The sequence below is a fragment of the Kogia breviceps genome, chromosome 13 (assembly GCF_026419965.1).
Source record: "Kogia breviceps isolate mKogBre1 chromosome 13, mKogBre1 haplotype 1, whole genome shotgun sequence".
In the NCBI taxonomy this organism is placed as follows: Eukaryota; Metazoa; Chordata; class Mammalia; order Artiodactyla; family Physeteridae; genus Kogia; species Kogia breviceps.
Window position 1 is genome coordinate 21,165,394 of NC_081322.1, and position 26,665 is coordinate 21,192,058.

The 26,665-nt window shown below is 40.8% G+C and overlaps 1 long non-coding RNA gene across 3 annotated transcripts in view; it reads right to left on the reverse strand.

The window, feature by feature from the left end:
* Positions 1 to 826: 826 nt before the first annotated feature.
* LOC136792431 (uncharacterized) overlaps positions 827 to 26,665 on the reverse strand; it is a 265,190-nt gene continuing 239,351 nt past the window's right edge. For 2 of the 3 annotated variants that reach the window (XR_010836217.1, XR_010836219.1), the window contains 4 exons: positions 13,136 to 13,267; positions 6,606 to 6,771; positions 1,331 to 1,484; positions 827 to 968 (listed from right to left, as the gene is read on the reverse strand). This is a non-coding gene — a long non-coding RNA (uncharacterized lncRNA). The remainder of the gene's footprint in view (positions 969 to 1,330; positions 1,485 to 6,605; positions 6,772 to 13,135; positions 13,268 to 26,665) is intronic. The other variant, XR_010836218.1, reaches the window with a different exon arrangement.

A 26,665-nucleotide genomic window follows, 5' to 3' on the forward strand; every position in this document is an offset into this window, starting at 1 on the left:
GGCCTGGTTCTCCAGCTTCTCATTCTTCTGGTCAGCCCTCGGTAGTCTCCACTTCCCAATGATCTCCATCTACATAGATTTAGTTGCAGCCTCAGCCTGACTGATGGGTGAGCATGCTGTAAGGCATTAGTTTATAGTCAACTGGTGCTCTCAAGACAATTGGCATACTGCTGCCATAGCAACCCAACTAACAGAAGCTAGTTTGGGTCTCTATAACATAATGTGTGATGTGTATGTTTAACTTAAAATATGTTGTTTTATGAGCATACTGAACATCCTACTAATCCCTGCCTGTCAGATCTCCCATACTTACCAGATCTCCCTGGAAACCACATTTACCGGAAGCAATGATCTTGACAATATTTTAAAATTTGATCCAATAATGAGTTTTATGAAGCTGTTGGGGGTTTTTTGTTTGTTTGTTTTTTTAAATAATGACCCTCAGTATAAACAGATTGCTTTACACCACATTGCAGTTCAGTAAAAATATTCTCGGTGTGTGTGGGAGGAATAATCTAATTTTTTCGCTGAGTCTGAGTTTTTACTTCTTATATCTTTTTTTATTGTATATTTTCTTAAAAACTACCTCAATTTTGTGTGTGTATATGTGTGTGTGTGTGTGTGTCTGTATGGGATTAGACAGGGTGTATATTAATCATTCAGTGTTTATGGAAGATTATAATTAAACTACACAAATACATGTAAGTTTTTCTCTTATGGATATTCCACAGGTCATATCAAGCATAATGACCTTCACTGTTGGAAAATTATTTCTGATATATAATCTAAGATCAACTTACTTTAACTTACCATAATTCTCACCTGATTTATCATTAGTAGAGATGTTGAACAATCGTTATCTTTCTTCCCGTCAAGCTCTATGACACTAACAAATTTTTCACTTTATGGATTATTTACTTTATGAGTTCCTTTGTAATAAGTAGGACATTCTGGGGCATCCTATTTTCCTGTGAGTCAATACATATCCAAGCATTATTATCAGAGATAAAACAATTGCTAAAAGAGTAAGAGTCTGCTTTCACACATATACAGACACATTTGCATATTCTGAAAATGTCTCATTTTACCAAAAGGGATTATTATTCCTAACTTGGACAATACTCCGTTTATGGTTGCAGACAACACCCCACCGTGTCATTTCATCTTAAAAATATATGCCTCTGTTCAACATCAAGGAAACTAGTCAAAATTGGGTGGGGTGGGATTAGGGGGATTCCACAGGCCATGACTCACGGGTGTTAAAATTTAGGGAAATGGAAATAAAATTTGAGAAAATGCCAAAATGGAAATAGTAAAATGTCAGCAGTACCTTAGAGTAAAAGTGTTGGAGTGATGGGGAAAGAATCCTTAATAAGAACCCACAAAGACTCAGAATTCTTCTTCTTCATGGCATCCCAATATCATAGGCACTTTAAAGGACTTGATGCAACATGATACCATAGGGCGTGGAGCAGAGGGAAAGCCTGAAAAAGAGGACAGCGCCTATGAAACGTTGCAGAGACACCAATGCAAGTCTTTCCTGGGAAAAGGGGAAAAAGCATCTCCTGCAGGACCAGTGGCTGCTTCAGGGAGGGCTCAGGGTGAGACTTAAATCATTCCACAATCTCCAAGCTAAGCTCAGCCCTAATCACCCACGAAAGTTAATTTAAAATGAATATTTTCAGTCCTGCAGAGGAATCACAAATATTTGTAAGTGGCATATTGGTAACTGACATAGCAATGAAATAGTGGGGCCCATGAACAAGATTATTTGAAGAGAAATCTTTGAGAAGACAATTCATAATTATTTCTGAAATTAGTCCACTGTTTCAGATGTGACTGATGCAACTGATCCACGTCTGCGTCGTCAGGCATTCAAATCTGCCCGCTACCACAGTCATTTTCTCTTGCTGTTTAATCATCAAGATTCTTGAAGTTATTTATTTCCCTGGCAGCATCATAGCTTTGGGGAAGGGGAGGAATAACTCCGGGGCAATTAAGTTTTTTATTTGCGTACTCTAGATAGTCTCTCTCTCTTTATAAAATAAAAACAATACAGTAGGGCTTCCCTGGTGGCGCAGTGGTTGAGAATCCGCCTGCCGATGCAGGGGACACGGGTTCGTGCCCCGTCCGGGAAGATCCCACATGCCGCGGAGCGGCTGGGCCCGTGAGCCATGGCCGCTGAGCCTGAGCGTCCGGAGCCTGTGCTCCGCAACGGGAGAGGCCACAACAGTGAGGCCCGCATACCATTAAAAAAAAAAAAAAACAATACAGTAAATAGCACTTTTCTTGCCAGTGCATCAACAGTAATTCTGGACACAATCCTCACCCTTTCACAGATAATAAATGCCTAAAATTGACCACTAAAAGTGAAGGAGGTTGAAAAGTTATCTGCTTCAGACTGGCTTGATCTTTTCCAAAGAACATTTAAAAAACAATGCACCCATCATAATAGCCTAGTATATTGTCTTCCAGATATCCAGCTGCCTACCCAGCCTTCAGATGAATGAATGGCCCTCAACAGGACACCGTGGTGGCTGCTTGGATTATGTTACTCTTTCCACTTCCGCAGTTTCACTGCTTTTGTTTCCCCACCTGAGATACTCCTGCCTTCTCTCTTCTCCTTATTTAATTCTTCCCAGCCTTTAAGTCCCAGATCCCACTCTCTCCCTGAAATCTCAGTTATTCCATAAATTCCTATAGCATATTATTACAAGGGGACTGATGTTTATTCAGTTAAAAACAAACAAACAAACATTGTTTTCTGTTAAGTTCCAGGTATTATGGACTGGGAATATGGAGATCTTAAGGAAAAAATATGATTGTTCTCCTTAGGAGCTGACTGTTGACAGAGACATATATATTTTGTCTTCGTATCTAAATCTCAATCTCTTTTTTTTAAAAAGGGATCATATTCATGTCTATTACTAATAGGACCCCTACATCTAACCCCAAGCTTCCCAATATAGAGATGACAACGTATCTACACACTAGGAGTCAATAAATATTAGATTTCCTAATTATACATAGAGTCTAAAAGGAAAAAATACTTTGCCGTAAAATCTATTCAAAATTATTCTGATGCCATTCTAATGGCTTCTAGCCATCAGAAGTTATACTTTCCGTGCTACTCTCAATGCACTTCTCTGCTCCTTTGATCTCCGGTGCACTATGTAATGATTTATATAATGATTTTTAATTTTACTTACAATAGGTGTAGGATCTGGGGCCAGACTGCCTGGATTCAAATTCTAGAATCTTATACGTGTGATCTTGACTCACCTTAGTTTCCTCATCTGTAAAATGAACATGATACGTATAGTAACTTAGAAGGTAGTTGTAAAGGTATAAAACATTTAGAAAACTACCTATCATGCCTAGGAATTTTTATTCATGATTATTATCATTATTCATGGCACCATTAAGAAGTAGTCAGCTGTTACTATTCCACTTCTAAGATAGAGTATTTGAGCCAAAAAAGGGTATTTGATGTATTCTGAATTACAGTGGAAATAATTTCTAAAGGCAGAACGTGAACTCCCTGAATTCACTGGCTTTGGAATAAGCACTGAGCTGTTCTAGCATCTTCCATTGAACGGTCTGCTTTCAGGTTCAGTCCAGCACATTATTTTGGTGTTTTGAGGCTGCATGAAAAGGATGAGTAGATATGGTCTCTTTTCTCAAGTAGTTGACTCTCTGAGTTGTGCTAAATAGTGTCACACTACCTTGTCCTCCATGCTACTGTAATAGATGTTAGTGGAATTTTCCTTAACCAAAATCTAAGAAGGTACATGCTAAATTCCACTGTACTTGAACTTCCCTACAGCAGTAACAATATGTGAGAAATTGGGGTTGTTGGTAGAGATGGTGTATCAGAATAACAAATCAGTCAGGACTCAGCTGCAGATGGTAGAATCCACTCCAAATACTTTAATCAGGAAAGAATTTATTAATAGGTGTAGGTAGCTAAAAGAATTTCCCCCAGGGTCAGAAAAGTGATTTCATAGCTACATGACCAGGAAAAAGAATAGCTAAGAGAAATGTCCAGCCATGACACAGAACTATTCTGGTAGAAACCCCATTGCTACCATCTCATACACCTTAACACCTATGACATAGAGTCTGGGCACTGAAACCTCCACTGTTACTGCCTTCAAGGGCCAAATTCCTTTGCCAGCATGCAGGCAAGAAGATCCACTAGCCATGTGTTCAGCCACTTCCTCACACTGGCAACTTTCTCCTTCGAAGTCTTGCAGAGCTGTACGTGCTTGGCAAAACCAAAGCCATGCCAGAAACCCTACCTTCGAGACAATTTTTTAAAAAATTTTTTCTTCTTCCTCCTCTTCCTCCTCCTTCTTCTTTTTTAAAGTTTAGGAGAGAAGCAGAAAGGGGTTAAAGCAAATGTTGAGAGAGACAATACACAGTACACACCACTATTCACATCTGTGGCTACTCAACAGTCTTCTTCCCATATTTGAGCTTCTAAACAATGAAACAGCAACTACACCATGCTCCCTCTTATATAAAGCAACTATTTTTCCTCCAAATAAAAATGCTGTCATTCTCTCCCCAAAAAGGGAGATCTGAAGTCTTATTGGGTGATATTCATTACTCCTTTAGACTGGTTGGAATTCTTTCCTGACTCCTGTAACCTGTGGACTAAATAATAAGATTACTTTTTCAAATGGAATGGGAAGGGGATAGGAAAAACAATTAAATAATATGAATATATGAAAAAGTAAGAAAGTAAATGTGATTGGCCACTACAGTCCTCTTTTCTACAGCTGGTCATGATGTTCTGCATGGTATCCACAACCTTTTTCTGCACTCCATTTCATGTTCTTTTTGCCCTCAGCCAAAGCCTCAGCTGGTTTAGGTTCTTTATGTAGTGGGGTGACCCAGCCTTCCTTTTTGAAAGGTGTGCATCCTGGTAGCTTCATCTGGATAGAGTTACTGGTCTCTGTTAACTCTAACTATGGGCCCAGCGGCACCAGGAGGCAACTCAGAGGATGTCCTGAGTGCACGTCCCATGATTCCTGTCCCGCTGTTCAAGCAGAAAAATGATTTCCCGTGATGATCAAGATCTTTAACTAATTAACCTCCTGTGTTTTTTGGCTATTTTTTCAGGGGTATTAAAAACCTCAGAGGACTGTCACCACCAACTTCCATTTCAATGGATCTGCTGATGAAAACATTCTCCCTTGAATACTAAAATGTCTAATCAAGGGAAGGCCAAGGTTTAGGGAAGTGAAGTGGAAATTTTTAAGCAGGTCATTGGGTGTAATAGCAAGGGATGCCACTCTCACTTCTATTCCCTTGGTTTCTGGGTCCCCTACACTTCATCTATAGAGAAAAACCAGGTCTCAAATTGCCTACTGGCTCAGAGTAAATACTGCATCTGCTATAAGAGCACCCAGGGGTAGTGGTATATGATTAAGAATGAGCTCTGGGGAAAAAATACCCTGATTTATAACATTTGATGATTTGGGTAGTGTAAATACTCCTACCATGTCTGACATATTGAACACAGAATTGGGAAGAGCTGTGCAGTAACACATCACTGTATAGTATTTCCACCACAAAGGTACAATAAATATAACCTGAAGAGCATAGGTAGTAGCAAAATTCAGTAAGATAACTAGGAAATGATGAATTTTGAGTATTGATCATTTTTGTTTTTAATATAATTTATTTAATTTTAGGTTTATATAATTTAATTTTAATAATGGTTGTGTTTAACAACTGGCTTATAAAATTTCTGAACACTTAACAATCAGGTCCTGCACACTGGTATGAGTAAGCACCTGCACACCACTGAGGGCATCTTACACTTGCCCAGCCCAGATGCCTCAAAACTCTTGTCTAACTGCATCCTCCATAGTAAGTCTTCCATTTCTATAAAGCTACTGCTCCAGTGTATCCCATAAGCAATAGAGTGTTGTTTATTACTTTCACTGAAAAGGGAGTTTCTTGATCTGAAGCAATATTCCATGAAATACTATAGGAGTGAATAAAATATTCAGAAATTCATTGCATGGTTTTAGTGACAGACCCATGGTGTGGAAAGAGAAAGCAAATTTATACCCATATTAACTGTCAGTTGTAATGGGCCAATCCTAACCCCCTTCGTGTCATAAGGAACACCTTATAAGCCCATAGAATTAGGTTGAGGGAAATGTGGAAATGCCGTAGGGGTAACTGCATTGGGAGTATGAGTACTTGATCCTTTGGGACTGTTCAAGACCCATCATATACACATTACTTCTACTTTATGAGGGGGTGTTGCTGAACATGCTCCACTTTATGGAAGATACATCAGCAATAACATATAGTTTGTGATAAGGCAGTTCAGGTTCAAGTCTATGTGCTGTCTCAAAGTCAGGCACTCAGCAGCAAACCAGGATTTGTCTATTCTCTGTTGAAGAGAGAATAGATATTTTTTTGCAAATGGCATGGTTTTGCTCCACCATTGCATGAGTCTGTGTTATGATTCTCTTCTTAGGGCTTTCTAGAGCAATGAAGCCTGGCATGGACACCTGTCTTAATCTCTTTGAGCTCTTATAACAAAATACCATACACAGGGTGGCTTATAAACATTTACTTACACTTCTGGAGGCTGGGAAGTACATGGCACTAGCAGATTTGGTGTTTGGTGAGTGGTCATTTCCAGGTTCATAGATGGCCAGCTTTTTTCTGTAACTGAAATGGAGCAGGACCCTATGGTCCTCCCCCCTCTGCCATGTCCTCCGCCTGTCTTTGTCTATAGAAAAACTTTAGCCAAAGAATAAATTTAATCAGAGAAGTGAAAAAAAATTCAGAAGCAAAGGAAAACAGGACAAAATAATAATAGTTTAGTCATTAAGCAAAGTCAAGGATCTTAAGTTCCTCCTCAAGGTCTATAGAGAACATTCTGAGCCGTGTCCTTTGAGCTGTCTTATAGATACTGAAACCCCACCAGGTGGAAGAACTATTAATACATGATGACCAGACTGTAGCCTTGACATAAGCTGTCACAATTCTGAGAACTGGCCTCATACAAATGGAAACAAACCAGCCCTGGAACTGAAGACTAACTGTACGGAAAGCCATCAAGATGATGCTGGTCAGACCATGGCATGACCAACTTCAAGATGACTGTCAGAGCTGACTCTGTTGTTTCTGCATGTAGCCCCTCCCTCCGCCTAGAAAAGCTCTTGCCCACTGATGGTCAGTGGGGGGAAGTCAGCCTTTGGACAGGAGTCCGCCCTGCTCCTCCCCCACCCTGTTGCTGGCTCTGAAATGAAGCAAACTTTCCTCTCCACCACCCTTGCCCCTTTATTGGCTTCAGAGCAGTGAGCAGCTGTTCGGAATCACAACCTCATGTGGCAGAAGGTGTGAGGGATCTCTCCTTATTTATTTATAAGTTTGCATTATTTTTTATTTAAAAAAATTTTTAAATTGAAGTATAGTTGCTGTACAATATTATCAATATGTTACAGGTGTACAATATAGTGATTCACAATTTTTAAAGGTTATCCTTCATTTATCATTATAAAATATTGTCTATATCCCCCATGTTGTACAATATATCCTTGTAGGTTATTCTGTATCTAATAGTTTGCACCTCCTACTTCCCTGCCCCTATACTACTCCTCCCCACTTCCTTCTCTCCACTGGTAACTACTGGTTTGCTCTCTATATCTGTGAGTCAGCTAATGTTTTGTTATATTCAGTAGTTTGCTGTATTTTTTAGATTCCACATATAAATGATATCATAGAGTATTTGTCTTTCTCTGTCTGACTTATTTCACTTAGCATAATGTGGGGCCTCTTTTATGAGGGCACTAATTCCATTCATGAGGGCTCCACCCTCATGACCTAACCACCTCCCAGAGGCCCCACCTCCTAAGACCATGTCCTTGGGGGTTAGGATTTCAACATATGAATTTTCCAGGTTGAGGGGAATACAAATATTTAGTCCATAGTACTAGCCTAATTTAAAAAATCTGTCTAAATCTGGTAATGTTGTGACCTTACTTAAATAATCAGGACCCAGCTGGTTCCATTTCAAACAATTGATGCAAATGAAGATACAGCTTCCCATGTCAACAAATGATAGAGGACCCCTGCACAAATAAGTTAGTAAAAAAAAATTATCCATTAAGGTAATTACATAGCTTAATTTCTAGATCACAATGAACTGTTCTCTCTGCATGTGAAGATAAATTAAACCTCACACTTAATTATTTTTAAAAGTTAATGATAGGAGGGATGTAAGTATAATTTAGATATATATAATAGAGCAATAGTAGGCTTCACCAGCTATCATGATGGAATATGTAGCAATTTTGTCCATATAGATATTTCTTGAATGTTAGTGGCAAGAATTTGAGCCCTCACACCTTAATCTAAAAAACAAACAAAAACCAACACATCTTTCCAATGGCCTAGTATTGCTATTCAGGTTCAAAATGTAAAATAACAGTTGCAATAGCTGAGTTAAGTTTAGGTTACCAGGCTGAAGTCATGTTAGTAGCATGGAGGCAGAAAAGTAGAATTGGGTACCAACTCCAGGTGGAAGGCAGATCACCAGCATACAGAAGACTTAGAAGCAAAAGGACTCCTTATGCCTGTTAAATTTTCAGCACTTCCTTCTCCCTCAGCCTGAGAAGGCTCTCAACCCAGCTTTTGGAGCAAGTTTGTGGAACAATGATACAGAAGATGATGTGCAAGGAGACCTAATAAAACTGCGGGGAGGGGGCTTCCCTGGTGGCACAGTGGTTAAGAATCCGTCTGCCAGTGCAGGGGACAGGGGTTTGAGCCCTGGTCCGGGAAAATCCCACATGCTGCAGAGCAACTAAGCCCATGCACCACAACTACTGAGCCTGCACTCTAGAGCCCGTGAGCCACAACTACTGAGCCCATGCGCCTAGATCCCATGCTCCGCAACAAGAGAAGCCACCACAATGAGAAGCTCATGCACCGCAACAAAGACTAGCCCCTGCTCTCAGAAACTAGAGAAAACCCATGCACAGCAACGAAGATCCAATGCAGCCAAAAATTAAATAAATGAATAAATAAATAAATTTATTTTAAAAAAACTGCAGGGGAAATAAAGGCATGTAGTTGGAGTACCACCTCCTTTTTAAAAGCGTTTGATTTAAGACATCAACATCCCTGGCAAGGGGTCCTCTTCTTTGTGTTTGAACCATCCCAGTGATAATAGGTCTACCGTTTCCCAGGGCAGCTGATTGTACCTTATGGACAACTCTGCCTCTTAGGCACCATCTTCTCTTACCCTTAGGTTAAATGTGCCTTCCCTTGGTGCTACCAATTGGTCCTAAGACTTGAGATCAGAGGGTCAATGTTATACTCGTTCTCTCCGTGGTAGCTTTTCAAACTCAGAAGACAGCTATCACACCCATCTTCTCTAGACTTTTCTTCTCCTAGCTTAAAAAGTCTCCTGTCTCTTCAATGGCTTCTCATATGGCATGGCTTCAAGTTGTGGTAAGATAATATGTTTGAAATAGCCACCACTTTTTTGCCTGTAATAATTTATCAGTGGCTGGGGAGGACTTGCCTTCAACAGCAGAAGGATTCAGAGTCAAAGGATTCAGAAAGCTACTCCAAGATTCCTGACCTACACCGTGAAATAATAAGTGAGTGATGATAATAATTGTGTGCTAAGTTTTGGAGTAGTTTGTTATGTATTGATTATTATTATGCAAATAGATACTATATTCTTATTAGCAAAGACAAATTTTTTAACTTTTTTGTGGGCTACTTCATATAGTTAACTCACGTTAATCTTATAGTCAACTAAAATTACTAAGCTTTTTAATTCCAGTCTCCTCCATTTCAAAGCGTGTGAGAGACCCCTATAGTAGAGGTATCTGTATCCAGATTGCTTAGACTCAGACCCCAGCTTCTCACTCACTAACTGTGTATCCTTGAAAAGTTATTTAACCTCTCTGGGCTTCATGATTGACATCTGTAAAATGGAACAATAATAATACCCACAGACTTCCTATCTCAGCGCGCACACACACACACACACACACACACACACACACACACACACCCTGAAATTCTTTGATTTTTCTGTTTCATGGGCAGCCTCAATGACAAAGTAAAGGATGTGGGAAAGACCCAGAAGAACTATTTAATGTAATTTTTTTGCTCTTTGGATAAACTGCAGATTATTGATCTTTCTAGAAATTTTGTGAATAAATCCCTGGGAGGTTTGACACTGCTGACTTAAAAGTATAGGGAGAATATTCTTTGACAATCATAATTTAAAGTGTCAGAAGAATACAATTACTTTAATATTATATATTTTTCTAGCTCACATAAGTAAAAATGAATTAGGGTAATTTTCAGAAGTTCTGTCTTCAGGATCCTTTAGTAGTCCATTCCCATCTCTTTTCAGTTAAGACACTTACCACAATTGTGTACAACTTATCTGTTTTATATTACTCTCTCCACTGTTCTCTGAACTCTAGAAGGGCAGGGAGATTTCTTTTTCATGACTGCAGTTCCAGCAACCAACATAGAGTTTGGTGTACCATAATAGACGCTTGGTGAAAATTTGCTAAATGAAGAAATGAATGGATGCAGCATCAATCATAAATACAGAAAACTTCGAAATAATTCCTTGTATATTGATTTGGATAAATGTTGCTGTGACTTGTAACTGAAATTAGTAAAGATACAAATCGGTAATAGGATTAACCACCCAAGAGGTACTTATCTCTTAGTTGTTTGAAGAACACCCCCATCCTTACTTTTTGTAATTTTCTCTCTGTCCAGTAGAAGATAAGAGCTCTCTGATACACACACACACACACACACACACACACACACACACACCCCATGACAAGCATATATGAGGGCTAAGCAAGCCCGTTTGGACTAATGCATCAATGAGGCTGCCATCTTCAAGAAAGAAAGGGGTTCACAAATTTAAGTAGTAAAAAATTAAAATAGGAGTCTGTTCACCCAAATGAATGTCCGTTTGAAATGTGAGCAGGAGACATTTTCACACAGAGGAGGCTTCCTGAGCGCTCACCTCATGAAGGTCACCATAGGCAACATTCTCTCCTCTTAGCCTCCCTCACAACCCCTCCCCCGTCTGAATTTCAGGGAAAGAGGTGTGAGGGACCAGCGTTGCAGGGGCAAGTCATCTTCCCCTCTCAGTCAATAATCCTCCTGAGAAGGATTATATGATCTCACCTAACAAACACTGAATACTTGAAAGAACCAATTATAAGTTTAAAAAGGTAGAGTCGTCTGTATTTTGTCAGATTTTTTTTCATATAATATATACAGTATGCTTGTTGCCTTTCTCTCTCTCTCTGTCTCTGTCTGTCTGTGTCTCTCTCTGTCACACACACACACTTTTTACATAATTTTGTTTGAAACCTACATCCCAGAAGAACCCACAGACGCTCCCTGGTAAACCAGAGTACGTGACAGGATTACCCAGCAGGCCTGCGAGAGGAAGAAAGCTGGGTCACAGCCCCCTTTCCAGCACTGCTCCTCCCTAGAGGAATTAATTTGCCTGACTCGATAACATTGCACGTGACGTGACTGTCCCTTGAAAAGGAAACATGTTCCAAGTCACTACCTTATGGTACATTTTTGTGATTAGTTTGAGCAATTTCAGATCCAGGGATTTTGGTCTCACACGATGGTCTAATCAAATGAAGGTAAATGAACACATCATGATAGATAGTAAACTTAATCAAGGGCACAGGGCTGCTGCATGGACGACATATATTTAAATCAGAAGTGGCTATCGCTGTAATTGTATAATCCAGTCATTCCTGGATCCCCAAGCAGTACAGCTGTATATCTTATAATATAATGAAGGGTAGAGAGCCTAAAGAAAGAAGTAGATAAAAGGGCATCAAGTAAAGGAGGAACAAATGAGGAGAGAGGTAAAGGAGACCAGATGTGGAGGCAGCAGAGGGACGAAAGAGTTAAAAAAAAGATTGGGGGCTCCTCTGGTGGCACAGTGGTTGAGAGTCCGCCTGCCGATGCAGGGGACGCGGGTTCGTGCCCCGGTCCGGGAGGATCCCACATGCCACGGAGCGGCTGGGCCCGTGAGCCATGGCCGCTGAGCCTGCGCGTCTGGAGCCTGTGCTCCGCAACGGGAGAGGCCACAGCAGTGAGAGGCCCGCGTACCGCAAAAAAAAAAAAAAAAGATTGGGATTGACATATACACACTACTTTATATAAAATAGGTAACTAATAAGGACCTACTGTATAGCACAGGGAACTCTACTCACTACTCTGTAATGGCCTACATGGGAAAGGAATGAAAAAAAGAGTGGGTATATGTATACAACACTTTGCTGTACACCTGAAACTAACACAACATTGTAAATCAACTATGCGCCAATAAAAATTTTTAGAAAAAGAAAAAAAAGAGAATAACTGGGGAGAATGTAGAGAATGGCTTCTTCTCAACTCTTGCAAATAGCCTATAATTCAGAGTTGCATGTTGCCCTTTACAATATTTCCATTGGATAGGAATTTGTGTTCATCTTCTCATTGATTCAAGAAGCATTTATTTAAAACCTGTTCTGTGTTCTAGGTTCTGGAAATAAAACAGTGGGAAACAGAGATGTAGCCTGTTCTATTATATAACTTATACTTTAGTACAGAGAGACAACAACAGCGATAAAGCTTAAAAAAAAGTAAATAAGACAGATTTCAGAGATAAATCTTAGAGCTTATATGAATTTGCTATTGTAGTTATAAATTGTCACAAATTTAGTGTCCTAAAACAACACAGATTTATCTGTTACACTTGCGATGGTCAGAAATTTAAGTGGGTCGGCAGGGCTGTGTTCCTTCTGAAGGCTCTAGGAGAAAATCCATTTCCTTGCCTCTTCCAGCTTCTAGAGGCTGCCTGCATTCCTTAGCTCATGGCCCTGCGTTACTCTGTTTCTGTCATCACATCTCCATCTCTGACTCTGCGCCTCCTGCTTTCCCCTTATAGGACCTCTTGCATTGGGCCACCTGGATAACCCAGGATTTTATTTCAAGATCCTTAATTTAATCATATCTACCAAGTCTCTTTTTCCATGTAAGGTACCATATTCTAGAAATTAGGACACGGACATCTTTGGGTAGTCATTATTCAGCTTACCACAGAGCACCTTAAGTGAACTGTTCAACTTCCTGCATCTGGTCCAGACCGTCAGTCTTCTGCATCCAAATGCACTGATCTTTCTACTTTACCAAGGCTGAATCCCCTCCCCCTCTGTTCACGTTCAACCTGCTGAAGACACAAGAGTTCATTTTGATGTTCTTTGATGTTTCCTACATTTTTAGCTACCCTCCTTCACTCCTGTAGTGTTCTGAAGCTGGTGAGAACAAACCTAACTTATCCAAAGATATCAGTAACTGACAACGGATTAATATGTCTCTCCATTCAACAAATATTTACTGAGTGCTGCTTATGTGCTAAATGCAGATCCAGAGTGAAAAACAAAACAGCTCTTGCTCTTGCCTTGCTGGAACTTTTAGTCTTGAGGGAGAGATAGCTATTAAATTATCTGACACATAGATAATTATGCATTCCAGTAAGTGTTAAGAAAGAAATGAAAAGGATTTGATGACATAATAATTAGGGGAGTTAATTAGACAGGGAGGTCAAGGACAGACTTTCTCTGGAGGGAACGCTGAAACACACACTGAAGGATGAGAAGGGCCCTTCCATGGGAAGGAAGGGAGTGTGGTGGAGAAAGGCCTTTGTGGGTGGTTTCACAGGAAGGTCAAGCTCAAAGGCTCTGAGATAGGGAAGAGCTTGATAACTTGGAAACGTATTTAAAAATCTGAAGAATAATGTGTTGGGTGGGGAGGGGCATCTGAGATGAGATCAGTCTGACACGTAGGGAGAGTATAAGTCATGCAGGCCACAGACCGTGTGGGCAAGACTTTGGATTTTATTTTAAAGTGCATTGGAAAGTTATTGAAGGATTTCAAGGTGAGAGGAAAGTGACTTAATTGTATTTATGCTTTCAAAAGATGACTTTGGAATGCCCTGGTGGTCCAGTGGTTAGGACTCTGCACGTTCACTGCCGAGGGCTGGGGTTCAATCCATGGTCAGGCAACAAAGATCCCACCAGCTGCACGGTGTGGCCAATAAATAAATAAAAGATGACTTTGGCTGTTGTGAGAATAGCTTGGGGAAAGATCCAAGATGGAAGCCCAGAGACTAATAAGAAAGCTGGTGTCTTGGAGACGGTGAAGGGTGTGGACCAGAGCTGGGCTGTGGAGGAGGTGAGAAGTGGGGGAGATATGAGATGCTTTGGGGAGTGTAGGAGCAGCAACGATTTGCTGGTGGATGAGACTCGGGGATGATGGTATGTATGAATCACATTTGATTCCCGGGTCGCAAGCTTGAGCATCTAGGTAAATAGTGGGACTGTTTTGTGAGATGGCAAAGACCAGAAGAGCAAAGTCAATGAATTCCTTGTTAGAGCCCTTAAGTTTGAGATTTTTGTGGAATTTCAAGAGAAGCTGTCAAGTAGGCAGTTGGATAAATGAGTCTGGAGGTCAGAGGAGAGGCTGGAGTTAGACATAAATTTAGAACCTATCATCATAGAGATTATATTTGAAACTATGGGAATGGATGAGACCAGCTGGGGAGAGAGTGCGGAAGCACAAAAGGAAATTTCTGTGAGATTGGATCAAGGTCAGAGATATAGAGAAAAATCCGAGAAGTATAGTGTCAACAAAACCAAGAGAAGAGAGGCTTTGGAGAAGGGCAAGTGGTTACAGAGCTCACCACAGTGACCACTGTTTTTGGCAAAAAAAAATTACATAAATACGAATGTATTTTTATAATATATATAATATATACTATATTACATAATTATATATAATCTATACTCTATATATTACATAATTATATGTTAATATTATATATAATTATTATAGATACATAATATAAAATTTATAGATATATTTCTATATCCTAAAGGAGGGCAGCTTCAAACTCCACACCAGACAAGTACAAGCTCACACAACATGTTAAGAAGAGATATTTTCCTTCATTTGTTTCTGAGAAAGCCAAAAGCAGCCCCTGACTGCTGGAAACTGGTCTGATGCTCACAGCCAGGCCATGCTGTTCTCCTATTGGACAGAAGTTCACAGAACATCAGACAAGGTCACTTTGACACCATGCTAAATGAGTCAAAACAAAAACACCATGCAACCCACAAAATAGCAAACATCCCCAATTCTCAGCTAAAATGAGTGATGGCTACTTCTTTACCAACTACAGTTGTATCCCCATTTTTTAAAATTTATTTATTTATTTGCGGTACGCGGACCTCTCACTGCCATGGCCTCTCCTGTTGCGGAGCACAGGCTCCGGACGCGCAGGCTCAGCGGCCATGGCTCACGGGCCCAGCCGCTCCGCGGCATGCGGGATCTTCCCGGACCGGGGCACGAACCCGCGTCCCCTGCATCAGCAGGCGGACTCTCAACCACTGCGCCACCAGGGAAGCCCGGTGCTCCTTTTTCATGGTATGGATTTCCTTTAAACGTCTGGAAATCCTTGGTGATTCAGTCATGTTGGATAAAGGACCTGGTTGCTTAGTATGAATGGCTGGAAAGTGTTTTCTCAGAGATTGGTAAATCCATTTTCTTAACAGATCCTTCCTTTGATTAGGTGGTTTCACATATGCTTTGTGCGATGGGACAAGGCATTTTGCTGAGCAGGTTTTCTTCAAGGTTAAGTAATGGGCAACAGAGAGGCAGGCTGGGGATCTCCACCACTGCCAGAGTAGTGGGTACCTAATTCTAGAAGTGCATTACTTTAGTATTTTAGTCTTGGGTGGAATTCTTTAGTCCTTTCTTTCCCCTCTTCTTTTTTCCCCCTTCCTTCCTTCCTCCCTCCCTCCCTCCCTTCTTCCCTCCCTCCCTTCCTTCCTTCCCTTCCTCTCTCTCTCACTCTCTCTCTTTTTGAAGTTTGGAACTAACTCAGGCTCTGCTATGCTTTTTTTCCTCTAGTCACAAAACCTCTGGTGTGTTGGGCTGTAATTTTCTCTGCTCTGATTTCTCCATCAAACCAGTACCAGCTGAAAAGTGCCAAAAATGTCTAGCCCATTGATGACACATTTTCTAAAAGTTTTAGAGTGTTATTGTGGATTTTTTTTTTTAAGAAATATATCCTCTTGGGCTTCCCTGGTGGCGCAGTGGTTGAGAGTCCGCCTGCCGATGCAGGGGACACGGGTTCGTGCCCCGGTCTGGGAGGATCCCACATGGCTGCTGAGCCTGCGTGTCCGGAGCCTGTGCTCCGCAACGGGAGAGGCCACAACAGTGAGAGGCCCGCGTACCGCAAAAAAAAAAAGAAATATATCCTCTTGTCACTTCATTGGAATTTTAAAGGAGGGGATGGAAGGTGAGAGAGGAAGACGGATTCCTGTGCTCAACTTGATATTTTGAACAGGATATCTGGAGTTCAGATAGAAGTGCCTACCATTTTGTGTTAAAGTAAATGGATTAAGTTACAAATGTACATTTCGGGCTTCCCTGGTGGTGCAGTGGTTGAGAATCTGCCTGCTAACGCAGGGCACACGGGTTCGAGCCCTGGTCTGGGAAGAACCCACATGCCGCAGAGCAACGAGGCCTGTGAGCCACAACTACTGAGCCTGCGCGTCTGGAGCCTGTGCTCCGCAGCAAGAGAGGCTGCGATAGTGAGAGGCCCGCGCACCGCGATGAAGAGTGGCCCCCCCGCTTGCCACAACTAGAGAAAACCCTCGCACAGAAACTAAGACCCAGCACAGCCAAAAGTAAATAAATAAAATTAAAAGTAACTGTACCGGGCTTCCCTGGTGGTGCAGTGGTTGAGAATCCGCCTGCCAATGCAGGGAACACGGATTCGTGCCCCGGTCCGGGAAGATCCCACATGTCGCAGAGCGGCTGGGCCCATGAGCCACAACTACTGAGCCTGCGCGTCCAGAGCCTGTGCTCCGCAGCGGGAGAGGCAACAGCGGTGAGAGGCCCGCGTAACACACACACACACACAAAAAGTAACTGTACCATTAAAAAAAAAAAGGAATCTTTAAAAAAAAAAGATGTACATCTCATTCTCACTCAGCTGTGGATTTTTCCAAAGTCCCACTTTCCCTCCAAAGTGCCTGCTAAAGAAAAATAGTTTTCACAAATATAATAAATAAGTTAAGCATTTCCAACAACTATTTTATGAACTAATATTTGAATACTGGAAGGCAAATTAAAAACAATAAATATTTTCCCAGTGAAGAAACAGACATCTTACCTCCTGTCCTAGTCCCAGTTTAGATTACAGTGGTACTTTCCAAAGAAAAGACCTATTTTCTACACAAACTAAAATAGAAGCAAAAACTAACTCCCTAAGTGACAGTATGATCAGTGCTGTTTATTACGATCTTAATAATTTCCTTAATTAAGTCACTACACCTGAAATTTCCTGTATCTTATTTCCCTCTACAAGAGGGAATATTCCCTCTTGTAAAGCTTCTACTCCTGCAGTAAGTCCAATAATTAGCTTTATGTATCATTTCTACATTGAGAAAATGAATTAACCTTAGTCCTGTGTTGAAGGACCCAATCTCCCTCACAGATTTGCATTTGTATGTGCATGTGATACTTTATTTCCTTTCCAAAGTATTAAACACAGAATACCCCAAAAGGCACAGCTTCAGTAAAACTGTGAAACCATGAAAACAATATAATAAATGCAAAAAAAACAGGCTCTGAGAGAAAGGAGAGGTTTGGGAAAGATGGGAATGAGAATTACACAGGAGACTGCACCTACCAAGGGAAGCTTCTACAGTTGATCACACACAGTAAAGCATCAGTTATTTCCCAGCATTGATGAAAGATCTTTGCATAAGAGGATAGCAGCCAGTAAAGGGGGAAGGAGCTGCTCGTTCCCTGTCCATACAGAGCATCGCCCTGAGCCCCGCAGTGTGTGTGAGCGTGCACACATACATACACCTGTGTGCACATGCAGAAGGCATGTAGAGAATATGCTCTCTATCAAGAGATTCTAACAGGTTTTATCGAAGATCCTTGTCAACAATTCAGAGGTCTCCCCTTCCTCTGAGACTCCCCAAGGAAACTGTCAAAGGAAAGCCCATCAGTGGCCTCAGTCAATGACCAGGAAGGAGCAAGTAAGCCAGACCTCCAACGAGCCAGGCTGTAAACCAGAATGGACCCCAAATTCTACCTGTCTTATGAATCACTCTTATCCAAGGAATACACCTTGTAGATGAGAACAACCTAGAGTTAGCAATGGCTCTCTTACTCTTTTCCCCAGATTACCAATGAAAGAAATGAAAAAGTCTTATATACAGAGTTGTTAAGGTAGAAGGGATGAATTCAAGTGAGCTAACAAAACCTCTCTCCTTTTCTTCAGTGTTTAGCCCAGTGTACTGGGGTTTCAAAGTTAAGCCTTCAAATCCAAAGAGAAGAAAAGAGGATTTCTACAAAGCCCAACACAAAGAGTCCCACCGTTCGGGGTGCTTTAACACTTACAGATTACTAAGGAATCATTTGGTGATGGCTTTCAACTTTGGAAACTTAACCCGGTAAATCCTCCTTCTTCCTCCTTGTTTGGACATGCCACCATTTTCATCATCACGTATGAAATAACAATAATGACAAAACAACTTCTATTTATAAAGGTTAAATAGTTGTTAAGAACTGTGCTAGGTTCGCAAACATTACATCATTTAATTTTTATTAACAATGCTACGAAAAGCATTGTGTCTACTTTTGAAAGGAAGTCACTGAAGGTGAAGGAGATTAAACAACTTGTCCAAGCTCACCAGCTGGTACATGGCAGAGCCAGGATTTTGGTCTCCTGACTCCATATGCATGCATACCTGTCATCCTTCCATGACTGAGCCCCCACAGAAAGGTCATTTACTCAAATACACTCTAGCTTCAGAATTTTGGAGCTTGAGGAGAACTTAGAGATAGCCAAGCTCTTCATTTTGTAGACAAGGAAATGGGAGGCCAGGTAGGTGAGTGACCGATCAAGATGATGGCGTTTGCCGAAGGCCTCAGGGCTCCTGACTCCTGGGAGAGAGGCTTTTCCAAGATACCATCTTGCTAAATGGGAAGATACGTAACTAAGTGAGACGACCCTACATAAATTTGCCAGGAACTTCTAAGACTTTTCTTTAAACTTTTATGTTTGGATATGCTCAGTCCTCAACATGGAAAAGTGAGTGTTTTTCCTTTCTTTCAGAAGAGAAAATTTTAAATACTTTGACTAGAATTAATCAACGCCTGGCAGGGTTCCAAATTCAATTATGTTCACATACTAAATATAGTTCAATTAAAAATACCATGATTCAGTCCAATGAATGGTTTCTATCCAGATTATTCTGGTGCTTCTATCTGTGGCTTGCTTCAATCATCATCTTATTCATCTCCCTGAAAGTGCTAACTGAAATGTCTCCCTTGAGATTCTGCATCTTCTGTTCTTCTCAGGAAGATGAATTAGAAAACAATCCTGGAAACCTGAATCAACATTTTCACCATGATTTCCTTCAGGTGTTTTCCTCTCATTTTTGTATCAACACACTCAGAATTTATTTAGTGTTTCTTTCTCCCAGAGTGTTCATGGGTTCTGATATGGCAATCAGCAACTTCCTAGAAATGCTGTTCACAGGGCCCAGCATCCTTGAAGGCTCTAGGGCATCGCATTTCAAGGGGCCAATAAGGATGTGTTCACTCAGATCTCATCCTCCGGTTTGCTTATTATATGGCATTATAATATTGCCATCTGTCTTTGGGACAAAGGTCTTGGAAAAAACGAACCTCTCTCCCTTGACTTCTGTTTTCCCTAAAGTAATTCTGTGTTCTATGGCTATGTCTTTGAAATATACCAATATTCAATCATGTCATCAACACCATAATTTCCTTTATTTCCCATTGCTTGTTATTCTCTCATAAGGAATATTATTCTTTGGTCTTTCATCCCTTGCCCCCAAAAAGTCAGTTTTTATTTACCTAAGACAATATGTGAATATAAGATTTTTTAAAGTAACTTATCATGATCAATTACTCTTTAATATATACAGGACAGATAAAGTAACTGAAGAAATGATCTCCTCCAGAAAAAGATAGTGATTCCATGCTAAGTAATAAACAATTTTGTCTTTTCCGTTTCAACCTTTTAAAAAGCCAGAAAAGGGAACCCTCCTACAATGTTGCTGGAAATGTAAATTGGTTCAACCACTATAGAGAACAGTATGGAGCTTCCTTTAAAGACTAAAAATAGGGCTACCATTTGATCCAGTATTCCCACTCCTGGGCATATATCCAGAGAAAACCATGATTCAAAAAGATACATGCACCCCAATATTCATTGCAGCACTATTTACAATAGCCAGGACATGGAAGCAACTTAAATGTCCATCAACAGATGGATAGATAAAGAAGATGTGGTACATGTATACAATGGAATATTACTCAGCCATAATAAAGAATAAAACAATGCCTTTTGCAGCAACATGGATGGACCTAAAGATTATCATATTAAGTGAAATAAGTCAAAGACAAATATCATATGATATCACTTATATGTGGAATCTAAAAAATGACACAGATGAACTTATTTATAAAACAGAAACAGACTCACAGACTTGGAAAACAAACTTACAGTTACCAAAGGGAAAATGTGACGGTCATGGGGAGGATAAATTAGGAGGTTGGGATTAACAGATGCACACTATTATATATAGAATAGATAATCAACCAGGACCTACTGCATAGCACAGGGAACTATAATCAATATTCTGTAATAACCTATATGGAAAAGATTCTGAAAAAGAATAGATATATATTTACATATATATTTCTGAAAAAGAATATATATATATATTTTTTTTCTAGACTGCAATTCATGTCATGTCACTGTTCTTTTCAATACTTTAGTATCTTAGCTTTGGGGTTAGAAAACATTTTAAATGGCTTAAGTTAGGCAAGGTCTTTTAAGGCCTGACCTCTGTAGCTTCACCTTCACCATTCTCCCCCATACTCTGTATCCCAGCCACCCTGAACTGACCACCCCATGACTTGCCTCCTCTCTGGGCCTTTGTTTATGTGCTGTGACTTCTTTTTGGAGTGTTACCTCTCTCTCCTCTCCCCCACCTCTTCTCCTCTCTTTGTCACTAACTTTTCCTTTTCCCAGCTCCTTCTGAACTTTCCACCCTCAGTTAGGCATATTTTCCTCTGGGAAACCTTCCTTATTTCCCCAAGATTGAGACAGGTACCTCTCTTAGTATTCCCAGCACGGCTTCTGCTTAGGACACTCATAGGATTTATCCCATTGGAGAATCATTGCTCGTTGCTTGCCTATCTCCTCTGGACTGTAAGTTCCTTGAAAGACGGGACAATTCTATTCACCACATCCTAGTCCTAAATCAATAATCAGGAATCATGAAAATATAGTCTGAGGCCCAAACGATGAAAAGGTCTACTTTGAAGGGTCACGAACGCACGCATACTAACAAGTCTTTGATTCATAGGCATCCACAGATATATTTTACCATGGACTAAAGGCTATACACATCTCTGTGAATCTTGGAATCCAGATTGAATTGTATCAAAGTCCCAAGTTCATAACCTGGAGAAGTTCTAGGACTTCTCAAAATTTTAGCATCTTGGGCTTCCCTGGTGGCGCAGTGGTTGAGAATCTGCCTGCCGATGCAGGGGACGCGGGTTTGTGCCCCGGTCCGGGAAGATCCTACATGCCGCGGAGCGGCTGGGCCCGTGAGCCATGGCCGCTGAGCCTGCGCGTCCGGAGCCTGTGCTCCGCAACGGGAGAGGCCACAACAGTGAGACGCCTGCGTACCACACACACACACACAAAATTTAGCATCTTGCTGGTGCTGAAAATTCTCAGGTTTTCTGGTACCCTGGTCTCCTGCATCCTTACACGTCACATCTGTGCTTCAGTGCATTGGCCTACATGTGCAACTTAATGCATCTTTGAATCCCACAAAAAATGTTCTTTACACACTAACTTTAGTAAGCAATGTGCACTTGGCTGATGATTTTGTACCAGAGATGGAGAGTTTATATTATAGAAACTGTAGCAAAGTCCTTTTCTAACAAGCCAGTGAGGACTGCTCTGTCTGCCTCTTTGCCCATGTAGCTGCCACGTGCCCTCTTTGCCCTTGTGCCCTCCCCACCATGCCTGCACCAGTTCATTTCCTTACATGGAGAGGTAGATGAAGCTGGGGGTTTAGAGGATGGGGGTTTAGAGAATGGGCTCCAGTACTGCCACTTTCATCTATGTGACCTTGGCAAATTATTTTAACTGTGTTATGACTTAGATTTCTCAACTAGGAATAGGAATAATAAGAGTACTTACTGCATAAGATTGTTGTGAGGATAAATTAATAGACATGAAGGACTTAAAATATGCCTGGCACATAAAGCACTCAATGAATGTTAGCAGTTCATATTGCTCTACCCAAGCCCATCAAAGTCTTCTGGAGAATGACTCTCTAGTTTAGAGGGAGCAGTGTTTTCCTTTGTCACATTTATTAACTTACCAAGTTAGTTATTAAAGGTTATTACGGAGTGTATAAACTATAATTGGAGCTTATCAGAAGTTACTTAGGACGGTGATTCAGCACTCTCTTACTGAGATACATGCACAGCCCTCCTAATGTGGGCGGATCCAGGTAGTTGAAATACAATGTTCAAGCGACCCCCCTTCCCTCCCACTTAATCAGTTTCATACGTGAACTTCATAGATGATTTGCTGTTTGTCACATGAACCATTAAAATAACTCACAACATACCATCCACATATGTTAATGAAAAGGCTCTGTTATTTTTAAGTTAACAAGTTAATTTTTATAACAAAGACCATGCATATAGCTTCACATTTTTAATAAAGTAAATAATAAGCCACCTATATATGTTGCAAGCAAAGAGTTTACTAAAATTTGGTTACTTTTTCTTTCTTTTTTAAACATCTTTATTGGAGTATAATTGCTTTATACAATGTTCTGTTAGTTTCTGCTGTATAACAAAGTGAATCAGCTATATGTATACACATATCCCCATATCCCCTCCCTCTTGCATCTCCCTCCCACCCTCCCTATCCCACCCCTCTAGGTGATCACAAAGCACTGAGCTGATCTCCTGTTCTATGCAGCTGCTTCCCACTAGCTATCTATTTTACATTTGGTAGTGTATATATGTCCATGCCACTCTCTCACTTCGTCCTGGCTTACCCTTCCCCCTGCCCATATCCTCAAGTCCATTCTCTATGTCTGCATCTTTATTCCTGTACTGCCCCTAGGTTCATCAGAAACTTTTTTTCTTTTAGATTCCATATATATGTGTTAGCATACGGTATGTGTTTTTCTCTTTGTGACTTACTTCACTCTGAATGACAGACTCTATGTCCATCCACCTCACTACAAATAACTAACTCAATTTCGTTTCTTTTTATGGCTGAGTAATATTCCATTGTATATATGTGCCACATCTTCTTTATCCATTCATCTGTCAATGGATACTTAGGTTGCTTCCATGTCCTGGTTATTGTAAATAGAGCTGCAATGAACATTATGGTACATGACTCTTCTTGAATTATGGTTTTCTCAGGGTATATGCCCAGTAGTGGGATTGCTGGGTCATATGGTAGTTGTATTTTTACTTTTTTAAGGAAACTCCATACTGTTCTCCATAGTGGCTGTATCAACTTACATTCCCACCAACAGTGCAAGAGGATTCCCCTTTCTCCACACCCTCTCCAGCATTTACTGTTTGTAGATTTTTTTGATAATGGCCATTCTGACCAGTGTGAGGTGATACCTCATTGTAGTTTTGATTTGCATTTCTCCAGTGATTAGTGATGCTGAGCATCCTTTCATGTGTTTGTTGGCAATCTGTATATCTTCTTTGGAGAAATGTCTATTTAGGTCTTCTGCCCATTTTTGGATTGGGTTGTTTGTTTCTTTGATATTGAGCTGCATGAGCTGCTTGTATATTTTGGAGATTAATCCTTTGTCAGTTGCTTCATTTGCAAATATTTTCTCCCATTCTGAGGGTTGTCTTTTCATCTTGTTTATGGTTTCCTTTGCTGTGCAGAAGCTTTTAAGTTTCATTAAGTCCTATTTGTTTATTTTTTATTTTATTTCCATTTCTCTAGGAGGTGGGTCAAAAAGGATCTTGTGATTTATGTTATATAGTGTTCAGCCTATGTTTTCCTCTAAGAGTTTTGGAGTGTCTGGCCTTACATTTAGGTCTGTAATGCATTTTGAGTTTATTTTGGGGTATGGTGTTAGGGAGTGTTCTAATTTCATTCTTTTACATGTAGCTGTCCCGTTTTCCCTGCATCACTTATTGAAGAGGCTGTCTTTTCTCCACTGTATATTCTTGCCTCCTTTATCACAGATAAGGTGACCATATGTGTGTGGGTTTATCTCTGGGCTTTCTATCCTGTTCCATTGATCTATATTTCTGTTTTTGTGCCAGTACCATACTGTCTTCATTACTGTACCTTTGTAGTATAGTCTGAAGTCAGGGAGCCTGATTCATGCAGCTCCATTTTTCTTTCTCAAGATTGCTTTGGCTATTCGGAGTCTTTTGTGTTTCCATACAAATTGTGAAATTTTTTGTTCTATTTCTGTGAAAAATGCCAGTGGTAGTTTGATAGGGATTGCATTGAATCTGTAGATTGCTTTGGGTAGTATAGTCATTTTCACAATGTTGATTCTTCCAATCCAAGAACATGGTATATCTCTCCATCTATTTGTTTCATCTTTAATTTCTTTCATCAGTGTCTTATAGTTTTCTGCATAAAGGTCTTTTGTCTCCTTAGTTGTTCTGGTGGGTGGGGCTAGATCTTGTCTTTCTGGTGGGAGAGCTGCATCCGGTGGTGTAACACAACATTGTTAATCAACTATACTCCAATATAAAATAGAAAATTTTAAAAAATTAGGAAAAACATTTTAAAAACAAAACAGCAAGAGTACCACCATCTAAGAATTTGTGGTAGAGACCATGTGATGTGTGATGTGGGCATTGCTCCAGTGGAGATGTGCTCAGGGAAGACCTTTGAGTTTGGATGCCCACATCTTACTACGGATCAAATAAAAGGCTTCATTGAGAAGGTGGCTCTCTTTTGTGATATGTTTAGTTCTAATTTTAGGAATATTTCCCTAACGAATCATCTGTTCACTTATAAATTCCACAGACATTTATAGGGTGCTTGCTACAATCTGGGCCAGGCCTTGGAGATTTGGAGATGATTAAGGCACATTCCATGACCACAAGGAATTTTAGTCAAGTGTAGCAGACAGACAAGCGCCAGGTCACTGCAGTTCAGGATGTGCTGGGTGATGTGGAAGGACATAGAGGGTAACTAGTGCAGCCCTGTGGGGAAGGGAGAGTTTTCAGGGAGAGATGACATCTGAGCTTAGTCTGGAAGGAAGTTCTGGCATTAACCAGGCAAAGAGGGATGAAAGGGGCCTTTCAGACAAAGGGAACAACTTTATGTGCAAAGTCTCATAGGCAAGAGAAAGTAGAGTGTATTTGCGGGAATGTACAGAGTGCATCGTGGAAAGAGGAAATGATAATTGGATAAGACTGGAAATATTAGCAGAAGACTGAGTTTATTCCAAAGGCCAAAAGTAGCAAATCTGATCATGCCATTCTCTTGCTTAAAATCTTCCCATTGTTTCCTGTTGCCTATGCCCCAGTTGAAGTGTTTGGGAATTTGTGTGTGCCTGTGTATCTGTCTGTCTTTGTGTGTTAATCATGTTTTTTTTTTGTTTTGTTTTCTGTATTTTATGATACTATGACATCTTGGGACCCTTGTGGACCCCAGAAGAGACTGCCCCTCCCGGAGTTGGCTAATTCCTAGAGATGGCAAGCAAAAAGCACTCCTTTGTTATGAAACCAACCAATTCAGAGCCTATACCCCAACCATCCCCTGTATTAAGCTCTCAAACAACACCAAGCCAACATTCTCCCTGCCCTCTATCACCCCAGGTTCAGGTACCAGACAACAAGGGACCACCCCTATAGCCCAGAGCCCACCAACATTATCCAAACAGGCCAATCATAAGCTAACTTAGTGTACTTTCCCTGCCCTGCACATTTCTCCCTGCAAAGCCCCCAATAACGTTTCTGGCTTGCTTTCTTCTTACCTAATTTGTCTCCTACCAACTCTGGTGCTTCCTGTGTGGTCCTTCAAGGTTTCTCTCCTGATCTGTTGGCCTCACCATACCTGACTAAAAACAAATACTGGGTTCATTTTAATACCATGTGGGAGCACAGAAGGGGGCTGACACAGTTAGATGTGTGCCATGGTGATTGGTCTGGCATCAGTGTGCAGAACAGATTACAGTGGAGTGAAAGTAGAAACAGGAAAAGCAGCTAAGAGGCTGCTGCAAGAATGCAGATGAGAGCTGGTAATGCCCGAACAGAGGCAGTAGAAGTGCAGGTAGGGGCAAGCACTGGAGGACAGCTTCTTTGGAAGGAGGAGGGCCCAGGGAACGCTGTGATTGATAGGGTGCCCTGGTGGGGGGCAAGGAAGACTCACACACGTTCCTTTTTGGACACCTGGGTGGATGCGGTGGTATTTGTTGAGTTAAACACTTCAGGAAGAGCAGGTCTGGGAACAAGGAGTGGAAAGATGACC